General features: G+C 42.1%; 1 pseudogene across 1 annotated transcript in view; it reads left to right on the forward strand.

The window, feature by feature from the left end:
• Window positions 1-20,996, forward strand: part of LOC309374818 (catenin delta-2-like) — a 273,387-nt pseudogene that overhangs the window by 55,990 nt on the left and 196,401 nt on the right. The window contains exon 2 of the transcript XR_014173497.1: window positions 15,336-15,469. The product of XR_014173497.1 is annotated as a catenin delta-2-like (transcript). The remainder of the gene's footprint in view (window positions 1-15,335; window positions 15,470-20,996) is intronic.

Raw genomic sequence — 20,996 nt, forward strand, 5'->3', positions numbered from 1 at the left:
CTGGAAGGATATGTTGCTTCTGCCAAATACACAAATGACTGTAAAGAAAAAGGCTGCTTCTGTCATTTATTTGTTCGCTTGTTTGTGGAGCAGTTGCTTTTGGTGATCAATTTTTGTGTGACTCTGCATAACAGAAGGGTAAGCGGACTTGTATAGAGTGAGAAATTTAAATAGCAAATCAAACAATATTTTTTTAAAAATCCCATTAAACCGCCTCAATTAATGAATTTATTTTTGATTTTATTTTACACCTGCCTCCTGAGCACACCAGTGAAGAAAAAATGCTGAAGTTTTTTTCCATCAGTAATGTTGAGTAACCCTCCTACATCTTTAAAGGTAAAGGTAAAGGTACCCCTGCCCGTACGGGCCAGTCTTGACAGACTCTGGGGTTGTGCGCCCATCTCACTTAAGAGGCCAGGGGCCAGCGCTGTCCGGAGACACTTCCGGGTCACATGGCCAGCGTGACATCGCTGCTCTGGCGAGCCAGAGCTGCACACGGAAACGCCGTTTACCTTCCCGCTGGTAAGCGGTTCCTATTTATCTACTTGCACCCGGAGGTGCTTTCGAACTGCTAGGTTGGCAGGCACTGGGACCGAGCAGCGGGAGCGCACCCCGCAGCAGGGATTCGAACCGCCGACCTTTCGATCGGCAAGTCCTAGGCGCTGAGGCTTTAACCCACAGCGCCACCTGTGTCCCCCTACATCTTTGCTATAGGTTAATTGCAGCATGAATTGCTCAGTGAATTTTGTGCAGGAAGTTAAATCTATTACTTATAATGCTGTTAGGGATTTTCTAGATTGTCAATATTATCTCATATACTTGGCTTGATTTGTTTTGTTGCTTTGGTTGTTAAGATCAGCAGAGGGATTCCTCTTGCTAATTCCGCCTCGGGGGGGGGGGCATTCTCTGTGACAGCCCTTAAGTTGTGGAATTTATTAACAAAACAACAACAAAAATGAATTAATAAGCCAAAAACTAAAAATATTTCAAACCCAGGCTTCAGCAATATTATATAGTGAAATCAAGGATAATATAAAATGGATGAAACAAAGGTCATTTGAATTTGCAAATAAACCCGGAAAGATGCAAGCTTGGCAATTGAAAAAGAGACAAAAGGAAAAATTAATTGATAAAACAGTGGAAGAAGGGAGAACTTTAGATAATCCTGAGGAAGTTAATAAGTGCTTTATAAATGGATAAATGTAAATATAATCTCTTTTAACTTTTTTATTATTATTATCAGCTTTAAATTGTTGGAGCCTGTTCTGGGACTGAGCCAATGTTCTGGGACTGAGCTTGATGAACCAAGGCCAGTGTAATTCCAAAAGGGGCCATTCTTAACATTCCTTATTAAACTTGCTTTGGATTGGGCTACCAGTGTTAACTGTTCTTGAATGTTGCATTTCTGAAGGTTCTCACCAGGAGTAATGCATTATCACTATATGTAACTATCAGTGAATTGTGAGTTGTGCATCTCTGCAAGGAGAGTGGACGGAGTGAAAGAAAAACAAAATTGTCTCCACCTCCTATAAAAAGCTCTGGCTTTTGTGACCAGACCTGCCGTGAGCTGCCCAACCCACCATCCCCAATGGGGAGGAGATGCCACTGTTTCCCCACCACCACCACCCCTTCTTAGCATATTAAGCAACATGTCAGTCTCATAATCTGACGGTCCTGAGTTTGAGCCTCTGAGAATTTTTGCCAAAGGGTGTGTTCAGCTGCACTCTCTAAGAATGGAAAAGGGAAGACTTGATGTCGTGGGTGGTGAATTGGGGGTCTTGATTGCTGTTACTTATCTATATTCAGCATTTGCAAGTAATAAGTAAGTAAGTAAGTAAGTAAGTAAGTAAATAAATAAATAAAATTCCTTGACCAGCAATTGAAAAAAGAGGGGCATTCTGTGACTTGATGGGTTCGGGACAGTAGCGGGGTCCTGATCCTAAGCCTGTTCAGCTTGGTCATATGCCGTGGCAACCCACAAAGATCTCCCTTCTGCCAGATTAGGCAGAAGGTGTGGCATAACTTTAGGTGGTTTATCTTGCATTGCCTTGCTTTATGCCAGCTTAAGCTGCAGAGGATTGCCTCCTTAAACACAGTTGGTTATTTTTTCTTAAATGTCATTAAAAATAAAATTGTAGCTGGCCAGCACACACTGCAATGGAGTTGGAGCTGTTGAGCACGCTGCTGATTTTTAGGAGGCAACAATAAAAAATTGATATGGTTTGCAAATATATTATGCCGTAAATATAAAATATTCTAATTTTAATTTTAATATGCAAAAACAAAATTCATTAAACATAGTAATCCACTTTATGAAATAAATGCCACGCAAGTTTAATTTTCAGAACATTGCTTGAGGCAGCAGTTTGACATTTTCATGAAATCTGATTAGGTTTCAGAGTTATGCTGAGAAATAGCTTTTCTAAAAGAAAATGCCAGTTAATTAGTAAGCCTTAGTAAAATTAGGGGAAACGCTTTGATATTTTTTTGTTGTGCTTTCCAATAAGAGGGGACAGAAGATATATTTTCTCTGATCCAATTAGGAGCAATATGTACTCAGATCAATCCTCATATATCTCAAGCTGGATGACAGCGCAGAAATACAAAGCTCAGCATATTTACTCAAGGAACACCCTCAAGACCTAACAACATCAGCATGCCATCAAGGGATTTCACCTGCACACCTTCTGATGCAGTATATGCTATTATGTGCCAGCAGTACTGACCTGCTATACTTACATTGACCTAAGTAGACCTCTGCAATGCAAGAGAGAACAAATAGGTAGGCAGGAGTCTTTAAAAGGTGACACCCAGAACAGCAGGGGCATTCCAAGCTAGGGCTATTCTACTTTCATTTTGTTTTGGGTTTTGTCTGATTTTGAGTGGGGCATTTCTGGATGACCTGTTTGGGCTGAAGCAAAGGAAGAAAGGGGATGGGGCATAAATTTGTTTGGAGGTAGGGAGGTAGCTTGCATTTCTCTTTTTTTAATTGTTAACTGAGCAAACCTTCCTTCTTTTCCGGTGTGCTTTTGGGAAGACATTGTCCATCTTGTTCCCTACCCTGCACTCAGCTCCCACCTGTGGTTCCTAGAAGCTGTCAGCATGCGACAGCAGCCACACCCCGGGAGTGACTTCAACGGGCCAGCTAAAACAGGTGATGGGTCTCTAACTCTCAGTGAGTTATGGACTTCCCCTGCATGAGAAGACAGGCTCCTGCAGATTGAGTGGACAAAACCAACAGTGGCTCCAGTGGTCAGGAAGGCAGTTTCTGCACATACTGTAGAGGGAAGTAAGGGGCAGATGGGACTTGTTAACCAGGGAAGGAAGCCCATCTGGGAGAAGGAAGACCCCCAACCTGCACTGTCTTGTGGGATATCTTTGGGAGAAGAAAAGGCTAAGGAATAAACCCTACACAAATCCTAAGACGGTTGGGTAGCACCTTGTGCTCCTCCTTCTGGCAACTCCTGCAGCCAAGCTGGTGCTCTGCTTTCCTTTGGACCACACCAAGGAGGATGGTCTTGTTGTCTGGGCAGCCTAGGACCTCCATATACACAGCCCTGGCTTACATCCTGGGGAGGTCACTTCTGGGCTTCTAATGCAGTGGTTTTACTTCACCTCCAGATGTGTGAGAGCCACACATCAGTGGTAGGTGTGGCCAGAGGTTTGTGCACATGCATGCACAAACTGACCTCGCACATCACAACACACACTGTCCCTCCAGATGTTTTGAGACTACAATTCCCAGCATCCCTGACCACTGGTCCTGCTAGCTAGGGATCATTGGAGTTGTAGGCCAAAAACTTCTGGAGGGCCGAGGTTGAGGAAGCCTGCTCTACACTCAGTCGAAATAACAATCTACAATAAATTCAATGTCTTTAACAAAAACACTTCTTATAGTGTCCTTTACATATTCGAAGTATGACACACACACACACACAGACAGACACAAAATATTTTACATTAAAGTAAACGGGAGTTATATTGGTGTTGGTGGGTGAGCCCGCATCCAGTGCTTTGGAAAAGTATTGTATTGTGTGCTTAAGGGGCAATTCACTTGAGTAAGGAAATCATTGCTTTTGGCTGTTGCTGCATTGCAATAGATGGAGGTGAACAGATTTTAGTTTATTACTCATTTAAAAGCTGAAGCAGGAATGGCCTTCAACCATATGTCACCCTCTCTTTTACTTTTTCTTTGAAGGACTCTTTAGAACACTTGTTAAAATGCTAGTGGCTGTTTTCTGGTTGTCTAGTTTTCTCTTCAGTATGCTTGTTCCTTTCCTTAAAAGAAAAAGAAACCATTCAAACATGTATAAATAAAATGGCATGTTTTAAAACAAACCATAAAAAACAATTTCAGCTAATTGGCATTTTCTGCAAATGCAAACATTTTAGGAGATAATTTGTATCTTTTTTTGACCTTTCTGAATATTTTAATGCATGGCATACTGGCTTAGACATAACAGCAAAGCATGCTTTGCCATTAAAAGAACTGAGCTCACATGAACCTCAGACCCATGCACTCCCTAAAGGTGCAATTTTTCACTTTTCAATTCATACCTTGGAAGTCGAATGGGATCCATTCCGGAACTTCCAAAATGTTCGGAAACCAAAGCACAGCTTCTGATTGGCTGCAGAAAGTTCCTGCAGCCAATCAGAAGCCTCGTCAGATGTTCAGCTTCCAAAAATCGTTCTCAAACCGGAACAGTCACTTCCGGGTTTGCAGTGCTCAGGAGCCAAAATGTTTGAGAACTAAGCAGTTTGAAAACCAAGGTACAACTGTAGCTAATTTTAATTAATTCACAAAATTTATATACCATTTGATTGTAAAAATGGGGGGCAGACCTCAAAATAGTTCACAAAAAGAAATAACATTTAACAACAATTCCCCATTGTATCCAGACTTGAGAAACTCCGGCTAGTTAAAATGAAACAAACCAGTATCTGAAACCCCCTGTTTCTTTCGTATATATCTGTAAAGTGACATATAACCTGATGGTGCTATATAAAAAAAAAATGTGAAAAACTGTGGTGTGCTTAATCCCTATTTCCTGGCACAGCAAAAATTAACCAGGCCAGGGCTGAAGTGTGCTTTGGCTGCAGGAGTTCGTAGCAGGGGAAGGTAAAATAAGGAGACTGTAAACTATCCATTCTTAAGGAAATCAGCCCTGAGTGCTCACTGGAAGGACAGATCCTGAAACTGAGGCTCCAACACTTTGGCCACCTCATGAGAAGAGAAGACTCCCTGGAAAAGACCCTGATGTTGGGAAAGATGGAGGGCACAAGGAGAAGGGGACGACAGAGGACGAGATGGTTGGATAGTGTTCTCGAAGCTACCAGCATGAGTCTGACCAAACTGTGGAAGGCAGTGGAGGACAGAAGTGCCTGGCATGCTCTGGTCCATGGGGTCAGGAAGAGTGGGACACAACTAAATGACTAAACAACAACAACAAGCATCAGGGTCTAGATCAGGCATAGGCAAACTCATCCCTCCAAATGCTTTTGGGACTACAACTCCCATCATCCCTAGCTAACAGGACCAGTGGTCAGGGATTATGGGAACTGTAGTCTCAAAACATCTGGAGGGCCGATTTTGCCTATGGCTGGTCTAGATGTTAACGGTGTTCTCTTTAATCAAACTGAATTTATTTAACAAAACAGTGAAGGCCTCTCAACCACCTATGCTATTTAACAGGATAGTCAGGCACTGTTGAGTCTCCAGGTCAAAACTACCCATAGCTGTTTATTTCCCCAGATAAGGATGTAATCTTATGGTATACAGACTTCTTGAGCAGTGTGACATTGAACTCAGTGGAGCTTCCTTCTGAGTAGAAATGTATAGGTATCCACTATTATTTGGGCAACAATGGGCATCTATGGGATGGCCTTATTAAGGCTGAAAGCGACTGTAAAAGGCCACCTAAGATGAATTATAAATAGAACACAACAGCTGTTATCATGAGCCTATTTTTGAAACTTCCTTTTGCAGATCCCAGATGTTCTCTTACAAATAGCATTACTAAGCCAATCCCTGTACTTTTAGTGGTATATGTATATTTTTTTGTATACTACAGCTACACAGATGGCAGCTGCGGCCAGTTTTAAAGCGATGCTAAACTAGACAGCCATTCCTTTGCTGTTAATGTTTATGCATGTCTCACTAACTAAAATGCTCTGAGAAAGCTTGTGATCCAAAGCAAGGAAAGAAAAATGAAGGTAGTTTTACTCCTCTTGCCTTTTAAGCATTTCACCATTATAAAGTTTGAATGCACTACTTTTATAAACAGGTTAGTTAGTCCTACTAGCGTGAGTTATGTTATTGTTTATAGATACAACTTAGTGGAATTTTGATATATCTGATGTAAAATTGCCAGTTGTGTCCTCTCTCAGACAGGGATAATATGGCAACTGGGACCTGTGCTGTGATAACATCTTATTTGGTAAACTGTAATGTGTTGTATGGGGATGCGGGTGGTGCCATGGGTTAAACCACAGAGCCTAGGACTTGCTGATTGGAAGGTTGGCGGTTCAAATCCCCGCGACGGGGTGAGCTCCCATTGCTCTGTCCCAGCTCCTGCCAACCTAGCAGTTTGAAAGCACGTCAAAGTGCAAGTAGATAAATAGGTATCACTCTGGCGGGAAGGTAAACGGCGTTTCCGTGCGCTGCTCTGGTTCGCCAGAAGTGGCTTAGCCATGCTGGCCACATGACCCGGAAGCTGTACGCCTGTTCCCTTGGCCAATAAAGCGAGATGAGCCTTTCATCAACAGGCACTCTCATGGGACACTCCCGGGTCCGGGGGGGGGGGTGAAACTTCAGCTCCCAAAATTAATCTTATTATCCTCCAGCAAAAATTCTTAAAATGTCAAAACCGTTAAATTAAAGTCTTTTACTAAAAAAAGAGAAAAGATTCTCTCGACCTTAGCTAGCAGGTCCTTTGCTTTAAATTGTTTACAAAGAGGGGGGTGGACTTCCTTTTTAACCCTTCCCCGCTAGTTCCTGATCCGCCAAATTTTTCTTTAAAATTCCAATTTCCGTATTACTCACGGGTTGATGTTTTAGAGTCCGAATGTTCCATGGAAAAAGTCAGCGCTTTCCGATAATGGCTTGCGGCTTCACTCCGCAGATGAAGGAGTACTCTCAGCACCGTGCCGCACCCCGTCCCCGTTCCGAAGCCTTAAAAAGGCTCCTTCACGGATTGGGGGGCGCAAATGGTGCCCGCTGAGTCACTACGCTCACAGGCTTCTGCGCCTGTGATTTTAAGGGTCCCCGCGTCGCCGCAGCGGTAAGACCCAGTCTCTGCAGAGCCGATTCCCTCCGGAGCTCGGAGGGAATCCGCCATTAATCGATGGCGCCAACCCAGAAGTTTGACAGCTGTCAAGTTGGCTGACAAGACGGAAAAGGAGAACCTTGTTTTTGTTGCTTCTGTTGGTTAATTTGTAATAATTTGTTGAAAATAAGGAAGGGCTGATACAAAATAACCTGACTTTTGGACTTGAGCTGAAAGGAATATTAAGGAACTAAAATCCCCCTAGAGGGGTTTAGTGACATTACAGGAATGGCTGGAGGAAGGAAAATCCAGGCTGAATTGGACAGAGCATTTGTTCTCTTGGGAAAGTTACAAGGCCAAACTGATGTTTTGGCTACAAATGTTACAACTCTGGACTTAGCAGTAAAGAACATTGTTGAATCTGATAAGGACTTGAAACAAGGAGCCTATCCAACTGAACAAATAGAGAAAACGGAGAGCTTTGACAATATGGAGCAGGTGACATATGCTGCCCTTAAGAAAAGGAAGGAGGAGCTGAAACTTTGCAGAAGTTAAAGGAGAGTAGCATTTTGAGGCCTGACATGATGACAAAAAAGGAAAATAAAAATCTGATGTGGAGAGCCTGCCCTGAATTGGAGGTGGAAGCTGGAGCTTGGGGGATATTTGGACCTGAAAGGAGTATAAAACAAGATTTGAAGTACCCCATAAGCTTTATTTTTAAATATGGAGGTCTGGCTGGTAGAAACATGGATCCTGTTGGGCCGGAGCTTCTTTGAGATTTGGAGTTTAACATTGAAGACTATCAAAAAGACCGGCAGAGAGGAACTGAGAGAGAATTGAGAGCCTCGGACGTGAGATCTCCAGGCTAAACAGTATATTGAGACTGATGGATTTTTGTTGAGGACTGAAACCGGGAAAACGGTGGGTGGAGTTTGGGAATCCAAAGGGTATATAAATATAGTTTGTTTTATTTTTACTTTGCTTTGCTATTGGTATGGAAATTGGGAAAGACGTGGAAGGGAAATTTTGGTCGACTTTAGGAAAAATGTTTAAGAAAAAATAATGAGGTATAAATATTGATGTGTAAATTTGGATAAGTTAAAATTGGTTTTTAAAATGGTCTAAATTAAATGAAAATAAGGTTTGTAAATATAAATTGAGGAAATGGAAGAAAGAAGAAAAGTAAAATAATAACATGTTAGAATAAATTAAATTAAGTTAAAATGGAGAAGTAAGTTAAGGATTTGCTGAGCTAATAATTTAAATTGGAATGCAAGAAGGGGAGGTGTGAGGAGGTCTGAGAAACAAGTTAAAAGAAAATAAGTATTTTAACTTTTAGGTGTTTTTAATTGTTTTTTAAGTTTTGGATCTTTGTATTTTTTTGTTTATTTTTGTTTTTGTTTTTATATGTTTTGTCCTTTTTTGAAAATGCCAATAAATATTCATTTAAAAAAAACAATAAAGCGAGATGAGCGCCGCAACCCCAGAGTCGGTCACGACTGGACCTAATGGTCAGGGGTTCCTTTATGTGGGGCAGCGCTTGAAGATTGTGCAATTACTCCGAATAAAGCTGCCAGGATTTTAATTGGAATGGCTTGCTAAGGACATATCTTGCTAATTTCAAGAGATTTACACTAGTTACCAGTTTTTTTTCCATGCTCCATTCAAAGAGCTGGTTTTAACCTTTTGAAGCCCTTTGTGGCTTGGGACTTGGGTAGCTTCTACTATACTATACTTCTCAAACATTAAGAACTTTCCCTGAGGTCCTAGTTCCACCACAACCAGTTATCAAGCAGGAAGCCACCAAATATTGGACTATTTATCTATGACCTCCCAGTTGTGATACTAGCTCCCCAAGACAGTTACCTTTTAGGTGTCAGGTTAAGACATTTTTAGGATGCAATCCTACAAGTTCTGCTGAGATAAGCTACTTAGGGTGCTGTGGATCTCTTGCTGAGCCAAGAGGTTCCTGGCTCAGTCAGCATTAAGTCTGCAAACGTGGTTCAGCTGAAGAGACAGTGGCATAATTTGCTCATCCTGGCTCAGTTGGGGCTTTTCTGACTGAGCTGAAGCTGTCTGAACTGAGTTCAGTGTAAGTCGCAAAAAAGGAGGGAGTGTTGCAGGGATATGAAGGTGGGGAGACCAGTAAGTAGGAACTTAAGCTGGATCCGAACTCTGTTCAACTCAGTCATGTGACCTGGCAAAAAGGGGGGGCATAAGTCAAACTTTACTTTCAAAGCTTGTTCTGTTTCTGATAGGCATGAGGCTGCACAGCCAGCAGTAGTCTTGCTCCTCAACAAGGTTTGGACCCAGCATAAAATTACGCCAGCTTGCTTTATGCCACCTTCTTGTATATAGGACTGTTCCCCTCTTCAATGAGACATTTTTAATGAATATTTTTTGGAGTGTTGCAAGGAAGATGAACAGACAACTCCCCACCGGCGCACGTTCAAGGCACGCACAACCGCCGACATCCCACCAAAGTGTGTTGTGCCTCAGAATGCAATCCCTACACACATGGGGAATTGCTTGTATTTTAAAACACTAGAATTGAAAAAAATCTACTCTGCTGTTTAAATTCAGATTTGATTGCACTGTTTTATTGTTTTTTAATTGTTTAATTGGTTTTTGTTTTCATCTGCAATGCAAGCCACCTTGGGATAAATATTTATCGAAGCAAACATAATGGTAATTCCCAAGGAGACCCCAAAGATCCATCATTAGTTACCTCATATCAACCAATATTGTTAATGAATGTTGATTGTAATATGTTTACTAGTCTATCAGCTGAGTATTTGAATACTATTTTACACCACCTCGCTTCATGCCAGCCTCTCATGCATAGGCTTTCTTCCTTAAAATTGTATGCTGTTGTATATGAAAACTTTTGGAGACTACGACTAGTATAACTGTTAAGGCACATTCTAGCAGAAGTGACTCAATAGAAGTTAAATAAGTAGCCTTCTTCAACCCACAAATTAGACTTGGGAAAGATAAAGGCATGGGAAGGACCATGCGCAAGCTTAAACAGAGCCATAGCTCAACCTAAGAATCCGTTTTATATCAAATACACTATTTAAAGAAAATAGCTTATGCCTTTGATTTAGTGCTTCCCACAACACAGGGAAGCCACAGCCCATCCTGATGGTCTGTATGATTATCATTTGAGGCCAAGCTCTCAATTTCAAGTGTGCAGAAAGCACTTCACCTCTGAAGCTGCCTAATACTGTGCAGTCATGAGGCTAGCTTTTATTCGTTGTGCCAGATAGTAAATAATTTATTTCCATCCCCAAATAGTAGCGTGTCCTGCTTGATGTGCAATTGTGTAGACATGGTTCTAGGCAAGGCTCCATAATTCATGATTGCATTCCATTATACCACCTTTTTTTGAAGCCTTAAAAGTATGTAGCATGAGAATGTATTGATTCCGCCCCCGCCCCCTTTGGTTCTCCTTTTATAGAGTAATCTGTTCACTAGTGTTCATCTGAAATAAATTCAAGCTTACATTCTATTGGTATTACATCATATTTGGAATTAGGCAGAATAAATTCTTCTTACTCATAGAATAATAGCATTGTAGAGTAGGGTCAGCTAGTCCCACCACCTGCAAAGCAGGAATAGCAACACACCATCTCCCATCCAATTTGAAACCGGACCGGACCCTGCTTAGCTTTGCAAATGTGTTAGCAGTTTTATTGCTGCGCCCTTGGAATAAGCTTTTATTTCCCATAATGTGTTTGTTCAGTAGGAAAAGGAAGTAAAAATACTACTGCCCAGGGGCAAATATGGCCTTTCTAGGCAAGGTGCCTGAGAAGGTGGTGGTAGTCTAGCTTCAGGCATGCTTAGAGGAAACTGGTTACTCGGATCCATTCAATTCTGGCTTCATGCCTGGCCATGGTACTGAAACTGTATTGTTCGCCCTTGTTGATGCCATTTGTTGGGATAGAACGTCAATATCATATATTCTACACAATGCTTGGATCCTGACCATGGCTCCTTCCATCCGTACATTAAGCCCCAGTTAAGATTCAGGTTGATTGCTAGGTGCACAAATTTTGAACACTGCATTTTAAGGAACTGCCAATATTGATTTATGCAAATATCAAATTATCAAAAAGCAATTGCACTGAATTAGGAATATCAAACAGAAAGCTTAATTAAACCATCATAATTCAATAAGCAAAACAATAAAAGTCCCTTGGTATCTTCTTAAACAATGAAAAATTATTCAACAGGTATATTCTGAAAGTGGAGCAGTAATGAATTCTTATTACATAGCAAGCATTTAAATCAATTACTGCTAAACTAATTTGAATCAAAATCTTGAAATGCAATAGTGCATAGTAAACACATGATTTAATTCATGCCTTAGGCATGAATTAACAGGTCCTACATGTTCTGTGTATTGTATCTCTTCATCTACCTTCTTATTCCCTTTCTCCCACCATGCTTAAAGATGCATTTTCTTGCAAAATACAGTATTTCCAATGGTTGCTATTGTAGAAAACTGGTAACACACAAAGTAAAAATTATATGGAAATCAAATGTTTTGAAATCAACACCCACATTTTCACTATGTACAGTAACACCCATTTGTCTTTCCTGTAAAACAAGTTTTTATATATGTACTGTTCCTACAGATGTAAGGGAGGTAGTAGTCCCCCTTTATTTCCTCCTTTCTTTTGCAGCCTCTTATGGCACCCAAATCTGCTCTGGATGGTTGTAGTACATGCTGGAACAGCATTCAGTGTTTCTCAAACTTGGATCTCCAGCTGTTGATGTACTACAGCTACCATCATCCATATCCGAAAGAGCATCTCAACCCCGATCGTCCAGCCCAGACACTAAGGTCCGGCGCCTAGGGCCTTCTGGCAGTTCCCTCACTGCGAAAAGTGAGGTTACGGGGAACCAGGGAGAGGGCCTTCTCAGTGGTGGCACCTGCCCTGTGGAACGCCCTCCCAGTAGATGTCAAGGCAATAAACAACTATTTTGCTTTTAAAAGACAACTGAAGGCAGCCCTGTTTAAGGAAGTTTTTAATGTCTGATGCTGTATTGTTTTTAATATTCGGTTGGAAGCCGCCCAGAGTGGCTGGGGAAACCCAGCCAGATGGGTGGGGTATAAATAATAAATTATTATTATTATTATTATTAGCCAGACCATTGGTCAGGAATAATAAGAGTCGTAGCCTAACAACAGCTGGAGACCCACGTTTGAGAAACACTGGCATGGGTGGTAATTGTGAGGGAACAGGAAATTGCTGAAAATGGCATAACCCCTCTGAAAAGCAGCTTCCACTGGATCTAAATAATTTCAGTGAACTGAAGGAGACCTTCTGTTCATGGAACAGAAATTTTGGATCGAACACAATGGAAACTTCTGATTTGCTAATTCATATGAGCAAACTTTAAAGCAACATAGTCCTGCTATAGTTTTATAATGTAGTTCTTTTCCTTCCAACTGGCTGCATCCTGTTTTGATTTTCAAGGTGAAAGTGGTGCTTTCAAATGGTAAATGGAAATATGCCACCACCACCCCTCAAAAAAAATTTAGGAGAAAATACTCCCCACCCTCAAAAAGCCCTTTATAAGAAAATACATCTCATTCTTTTCTTACTGCTATTGCTTTCCCTGCCAGAGGAATGGAGAACCTCAGGCCGGGGAGCGGGGGCAAAAACAGGCCTCTTTAACTAGCCCTTGGGATTTTTCCCAGGCTATATACCCTCCTGAGCCAGACCCCTTGCTGCCTTGGCACCCTTCTTTGAGTGCTTTGCCTGGCTTGAATGTGTTTTTGGACGCTAATCGTGCTCTCCTGGCTTGTCTGAATGGTCTGAGGCAGTATAAGGCACCTTCGTGTGTTCCTAACTTACACTTAACCCCAATGCAGTCTGGAGGAATGACTAAATTCTAAAGGTTCCTAGGACCCAGTCATTTCAATTGCCCATTGTGTGTTTGGCAGGGGTGTGGGGGCAGGGACGACAACAACCCTTTTGGAAGAGCACTTCTTCATATCCGAATTTCACGGGAAATCTCAACTCGTCATGTGAGAAAAAATAGAAGCAGCAGGGAGATGCCCTGTTGAAAACACTACAACTTTGCACAAGCAGACAGGAGTTGCTACATTAAATACACAATCTCAGAGTTGCTGTTGTATCTCCTTCATGTAATCATGGGCACACAGTTTGTATTATTTCTATAGGAAGCATATGCATAGTAAATGCCTAGTGTAAAAGCTGACAGGATTCTGTGGAGTGCACAGACTGATTCCCTACTGATTCCTTGAATATGCGCCGACTTGCAGCTTGTTATCATACTGACAGGCCATTTCCTAGTACACAGTAAGAAGCGTCTAAACGCCAGTTAACACTTGAACCTGTTCATTTTCTGTGAAGCATTATTTAACCACATTTCAGCCGTATTATTCCACCAGTGGTTTTTTGAGGCTGCTTTACATCTGATCCATCAGCAATGAATAAGCAACAAGAAAAAGTGGGAAAGCAGGTTGCATTATTTACTATCAAAGGCTCAGGAGGAAAAAAAGAAGACTGTTAACCTGGTACCTAGTAGAAAAGAACATTGGCACCGCAAAGATGTTTGTTCAGAATATTCTGTTGTTGAGGATATCCTGCAGTCAAGGTGCCGCTACAAAAAAGGCCTAGCCTGCCTGGTAACAAACCTACTTATTTTCCAAAGGCAGAGACAGCCTAAAGTAAGCTCTCAGATAATTATCTTAGCAGATTGATGGGTTCATATGAGGGGGACAGCCCCTTTAGGCATTTTGGTACCTAACCATTTAGATTTCTATGTGTTAACACAAGTACCTTCTGCTAAATTAAAGCAGCAATACTTTCTAGATGTAAAAGTTCTTAATACTATTCGTTTTTTATATAAAAAATAGCTAAATATTAAATTCATGCCTAGTATACAAACTGGAAATCAAATCTGGTGAATAATTCATTAGGGTACAAAGGGGAGGAAGTAATAGTGGAAGTATCCTTGTAGAAGTGTTAACACCATCAAATTAAGACTTAACTTCTTTAGCACTACCTTTCCCCCTCCCTTAATGACAAAGGACTGTAAAAATCTCTTAAGAACAAGTCCTAAGTTTCATTTCTTCTTTTCAAAAAACCACGCAGGCTTCAGCCTTCTTCTTCTAGTTTCTGTTACATACACACACACACACACACACACACAACAAGCACACAAACACAAGACACAGCTCTGGCTTTTGTCTTTTCTTACTACCATTAAGTTGAAGGAGGGCCCCCCTCACCCATTTGCTGTCTGGCACAGAGCCATTTCCTTTCTTACCATACTTAAGAGGGCCATTACCAAGAGACTTGTCTGGCTATTGAATCGTTGCTTAGATTTTTAACACTTGCTGGATCCAGGAACTAGAAGGGTCTTGGTGTACAGCCCTCTCTGCCTCCTCCCCTCCCCAACTCACAACAATGCAGTACTTTGAATTTGTGACAACAGGAAATGTGTAAGGCTAGGATCAAAAGGACTGCACAACTACTTCCATGCACTCAGAGATATTGGACATGTATTTTCTCGGACAGAGGCAACTTGAGCCATAGGAAGACAGTGTGGTGTGGTGAACAGTGTGTCAGGCTTGAACTCTGGAGATCTGAGTTCACACACATGTATGCTCAGCTGTGAAACTCACTTTGGGTAGCCTCTGTCTCTCAGACTAACCTCTTCTACAAGGTTGTGAGAATAAAGTAGGGTGGCTTCCCTATGTACTTTATCCTGAACTCTTTGAATGATTTTTTTTAAAAAAAACACCTCATGGAGCACATAGAGGCCAATCAAAGTATTTGGCAACATGTGCCACCTTTGGTATTGTGCATGTTGCAAAAGGAAATCTTAGAGTCACCATACATGAACACATAAAAGGTGTGTGTGAAAAATACAAGGGGAAGTTACATAAAAGTAAACAATTTTGGCCATCAACAAAAAAGAAGAAGAAACTTTAGACATTCCTTTCTTGAAACCAGGTCATCTATTTCTATGCACTGTGAATTCTTGATAAAAGCAGATGTGTAATCATGCCTTGCTTCTGTGTTACAGGAGCTATGCCTGTTCCAGACCAGCCATCGTCTTCTGACAAGACAAGTTCCCTTAGCCCTGTCCTGAATACATCTAACGGAGATGGATCTGAAACAGAGACCACATCTGCCATTCTGGCATCAGTCAAAGAACAAGTAAGCAACAGAGACAAATTTCAAATAAACCATGGTCCTATTATTACATTTTGTGTTATACACATGAGTTCTACCTGTTACTTGCTTGAGTACCTTTAAGGCGCAAAATATATTCTGAAAAATATTTTATTTCTTTAATCCACTTGCATTATTTTGTCACTGAGACGTTGGTTTGAAGTCTTCGTTTTTCTTCCTTGCCTTAAGGAAACTGAAAATTAGTATGCTATTCACTCAAAATGGTGAGTTTTCATAGATCTATTTGCATTTGAATGTATGAAATGCAAATGGCATATGTTTTCCTTACTTTTTGCTATAGGTTTGAGTGGGAAATTCTTAGGTGTGAAATAATTTGCTAGAACAATTTGTTTTCCTTTGCTTGGAATGATAATATCTGGACTTCCTCTTTTTTCTAGGCCAAGTTAGAATTTTTGTACTGAAAGCCATAAATCTGGGGAAGTTAAAGTAGTTTTGTTCTATTCCATGGAGAGCTACGTTGATAAACAGCTATAAGATTTTGACACATATCCTGGGCTTAATAGGTAAGGGAGATAAATTTAAAGATGGAAGGAGTCTACAGTCAGTCAATTGCAGAATAAATACCAAAGGGAGTTTGTGCTTGCATGGTTGTCTCTGTTTCCTTGGTGCTTTATTTAATTTCCAAATTTCAGTGTTAAACTTTTGGATTGACTGGACCTCGCTTTAGATTTTATGGCAGAAAACATTGTGCTGCCAAGCCAAAGCTCTAAGGTGTTTCTCATGTGCCCTGACATGTATATTTGGGTGCATATGTAGATCCGTACCTGGTATTGCAATAAATGAAGGAACTCTTCAATACGTTGGGTTTCCTGTGCATGCAGTTTGGCTGGCTCTAGGTACTAAAAAGATGTCTTGGTTGACACTGGTGCACGTTTGAATACTAATGGGAACAATTAAGCTAAAGTTAAAGCATAACAGACAGCACTGATTTCATTGGAGGAGCTGACCTAATGCTTTATTCTGTTCCATTGAAATCATTGAGGCACAATTTCGGTAAAGTACTTTTTTACTTAATTTTTACATGACCCAGCTAAAGTAATTTTAAGAACCAGATTTGCCTTGGAAAATAAATATTTTGAAAGTAGCTAAACAGGGTGGACATGTGTTATTTTGTTAGGAGCTTGCTTTCTGCTCATATCTCTCCATGTGGCGAATGCCTGTGTGTCTTGCCTGCCTGCAGTGTCGCTTCTGAAAGTCACTTGACCTCTTGGCTCTGTTCCTCTACGTTTAAAGTTCTTTGAGAACCCATATGCAAAGTACTTTATCTGTCACTCCAGATTCTTTCGTTGGCACCTCTCACAGTAGGATATGAGAGCCTTTCTAGAGGAGCCAAGAATTATTAAAAGACTACATTTTTGTGCCAGAAAACCATAGCTTATGTAAGGTTTCAAACAGAGAAGAGTTTATGCTAAGCCCATGTTCTGTTTTCTGTATCAGCTGCTAGGATGTTCCCTGAAAAGTTTTCATAGCTTCTCCTTCAGGTTTTGCACATTCTAAGCTTCAATAAAAAACCTTTGGGGTAAGCTGTTACTATAATGTGAGTTACTGTAGCCATTGAACTGCTGTGGTTTAGGGTAAGGTGACCAGAAGTCCCCATTTCCCAGGGACAGTCCCCGGATTTACAAATCAGTCCCCATACAAAATCCACTGAAGTTGAAAAGTGTCCCCTGATTCCTTGAAAAAAAATCTGGTAACCTTAGTTTAGGGTTCTCCAAAAGCACTTTGCAAGTGTCTATAAATTGTGTCCTCATCACGGAGGGCACATGTTGCGGTGAGATCACTAAGACCGACCTCACTGTTTGTGTGGGTGGGATCGTTTGGATAGCCACAACAACCCGATTGGGTCCCGCGATTGCTGGGGTAATTCTGGCCAATGGGGTTGAGAGAATTTGCAGCCGGGAGGGGGACCTATTTATGCTGCTGAACGTTGCATCGAGCTTCCTCTTAGCGCCTCGTGCATCGGATCACCCACCCACCCTCCCTATATTTAGGGTCTTGCTATGACCTTGCTATGCCGTCATGGGTCATCTGCTTTGGGAGGCAGGGGCCCAGTAGGAATTTTCCAATTTGGCTGATTGCCTGGTGCCACTTGGGTTTTGCCTGCTGCATAGCAAATCATCACAACTTTATAAGGTTTGGCTGTTAGGCATTGGTTCAAGGTGTGGTGGAGGGGAGGTTGTCACACCTGCCGCTCCCAATGTGCGATAGGGTATTCCGCAGGGTATTCACCTTGCTTTTGTCCGATCCCCTTCCAGGGGTTAGGGCCACGCCAGATCACCTGGGAACATTTTGGGGTGGGGTTGTGTCTTTGATAGGACCAATGCTCCCCCAGTATGTTTACCCTTACTGACTTCTGCTAGTGTCCACTTGTCAGTGCTGACCTGCCAGAGGTGTAGGTGCAGCTAGTCGAACCAATGCCTAAGCAAAGCACTCATATTCTGCAATCAATAAAGTTGTGGCCAAAATTATGCCAATACAGTGGTACCTCAGGTTAAGTACTTAATTCGTTCCGGAGGTCCGTTGTTAACCTGAAACTGTTCTTAACCTGAAGCACCACTTTAGCTAATGGGGCCTCCTGCTGCCGCCGCGCTGCCGGAGCCCGATTTCTGTTCTTATCCTGAAGCAAAGCTGTGCAGGTGAAGTAAGTTATGCTCAGAGCTGCCTTTCCCTTGAGCTGCAGGCAATCTCATGACTATATTTCTCCTTTTGGTCGGTGGGTGCAAGGCATTCTGCACTGTGTCCAACTAATGTATGCTCAGAGAACACCCACTGAAACTAATTGTCCTGAGTTACTCATGTCATAGAATCATAGAGACCCTGAGGATCATCTGGTCCAACTGCCTGCAATGCAGGAAAATGCAGCTGTCCCTTACAGGGATCAAACCTGCAACCTTGGCATTACCAGCACCACGCTCTAACCAATTGAGCTATCCTGTCTTTTAATGTCAGTGGCTCTACTCTGTGTACAAGCTTCTGTGTATGCCCAGCGGCTTCCTTCCCCTATACCATGCAGGAAACTAAATGACTCTTTTTACTTTTGGCAAGGCACTCTGAATATGCTCAGAAGCTTCTTGCTTTGGTGTCACATGTGGCTCATTAATAACAGCAATGTCTGTTTTATTGCAAAGCTCTTGTGGATTGGTATAGGGAGTTCACTAGGTTGGAGAAGGCTGGCTTAGAAGGCTTCATCCAGCCATCTTTACCAAGTGCAGGATCCATGCATAAAAGGCCCTATTAAATATGGTGGTTAAAGCATGCAGTTCTCCACCCTTGATTGTAATGAACAGGACAATCAGTGCACACAGGAGATCAGATGCAAAAGTATTTGGATTGGAGAAGCTGCTCTGTTTTGTTAGCTGACGAATTCAGCATTCATAATTACATTATGATTTCTGTACAACCCAGTGCAGTGGCTAATTTGTTTAGCTCATAGCAGTGGGTTTTCTTTTTTCCTGCACAAAGGAATAAATTTGTGTTTCGTATTAATGGTGCTTCTGTAATTTCTCTACTTAAGCCATTATTTGTTTTTGTAACCACTTGGGGGCTATGTTTGTTTTTCGCTTAGCTTGTTTGATTTTGATTACTGTGGGGATGAAACTTGGGTTCATCATTCAGTAATAAAAATCAGAGATATGGCTATACTTCTTCTAAATTCTTCAAATGCCGTCATGAATGGCAGGTGTTTCTGCAGGTTACTGGATTATACGATCACTAGAGGGCTGCAGTAAAGCCAGCATTTTGACACATAAATGAGAGGCTTCTAGTCAGATCCTGTGCAAGTTTACCAGGAAGTAAGCCCTACTGAGTGCATTAGAGCAGGGCTCAGCAAACTTTTTCAGCAGGGGAGTGGTCCACTGTCCCTCGGACCTTGTGGGGGGGGCAGGACTATATTTTGGGGAAAAACAATGAACAAATTCCTATGCCCCACAGAGATGCTTTTTAAATAAAAGCACACATTCTACTCATGTAAAAACACCAGGCAGGCCCCACAAAAACCCAGAGATGCATTTTAAATAAAAGGACATGTAAAAACACACTGATTCCCAGATCGTCCATGGGCCAGATTTAGAAGGTGATTGGGCCAGATCCAGCCCCCGAGCCTTAGTTTGCCTACCCATGCATTAGAGCTTACTCCCATGTAGCTATGCATAGGATCATAACCTAGCCTCTTTACTGTTATCCACCTCATACACTGGCCAGGAGAGGAGAGTAAGAGAAGCTGGTACAAGAATCCTATTCTGATCCTCGGAAGGTGCAGCTATAATTGCAAGAAGCTGTTCTCCATTTGCTCTGGCAATGGCCGCTTTGTGAACAGCTGCTGCGGGAGAAAAATGCCTGTGCCTCTGGCAAAGATAGCCACCACTGCTGCAGAGGACCAGATGGACTAATGGAGGGCAGGTGCGGCGACAGCTTCCCTTACTTTTTCCTCCAAGAAAAAAAAATGCATTCACAGTCTGATGTCCAACTGCAAATGAGTAAGTCCTCCAGCTGAGCTCCACCAGGCTTGCTTCTGCATAAACACATATAGGAATGGGTTTTAATCAGGTGTGTGACTCTTGCATAAGCTACCCATTTTCTGAGTCTCTCCTACCTCTTGATCAAAGTAAGGGAAGGAGTCGGTTTTCCCCCGCCCCAACCCAGACATCTGAAATGAATGCTGCTGCAGGTGTCCCATGGTGCCTGATAATCCTGCTGCTTTCTCCACACAACGAGATATTTGCATCCTATTTATATATTTATATTATCCCTGACAGCATTGGTCGAAATTTTAACGTCTTTGACCGGTTCACCATCAATGCATTCCAGAGGAAGGCCATACCTGGCCCTGTGCGTGTTGGCTCTACGCTGACACACCCACCTGGGAAGGCCCGAAGCCCCCTCACCGTGACCCCAATATAGACCCAGAGCCATGTTGTTGGGATTTGCAGGATGATAAGTAAGTCTGCAGGCTTCAACAGACTGATGGAACACTCTGTGAAGTGCTGGGTCAGAGTGACTCAGCAGGAATGTGATTGGCTATCACCTGTTTTAAAAAGGAAAGCCTGCTCAACAGTAATTGTGGTTGTGCTGTGGTGTGGTGGTACTGTGGTGGAGAGTATTTGTTTGCCTTAAGGAGCAGGTACTCTGTATGGACTGTTTTTGTAAATACCTGTATGTAGCTCACATTAAAAAGACTGCACTGGAACAACCTGGGACTCTGAGCGTTTCTGCTAAAAGCGCTGCGCGGAATTCGCGACACATGTCTGATTTGTCATCGGAGGTCTGAGAAGACGTGCCAATAGAAGAGGAGGAATTGCCATCTCTGCACCTCTTGGCCCTGCGTTTGGAGCGACGACTCCTCTGCCGCTTGCCACCAGATGAAGGGACTCTAGGCACTGGGAGATCCTCCTCTGAAGACTGGGTGCTGAGCACCTCCCTCAAAGGAGCCGCCGAACCTGCACAGAACTAAAATGAAGAGCTTGACTGGGATGAAGACCTGCTGTGCAAGCTG

Source organism: Podarcis melisellensis (assembly GCF_964234715.1).
Source record: "Podarcis melisellensis genome assembly, chromosome: 7".
NCBI classification, from domain to species: Eukaryota; Metazoa; Chordata; class Lepidosauria; order Squamata; family Lacertidae; genus Podarcis; species Podarcis melisellensis.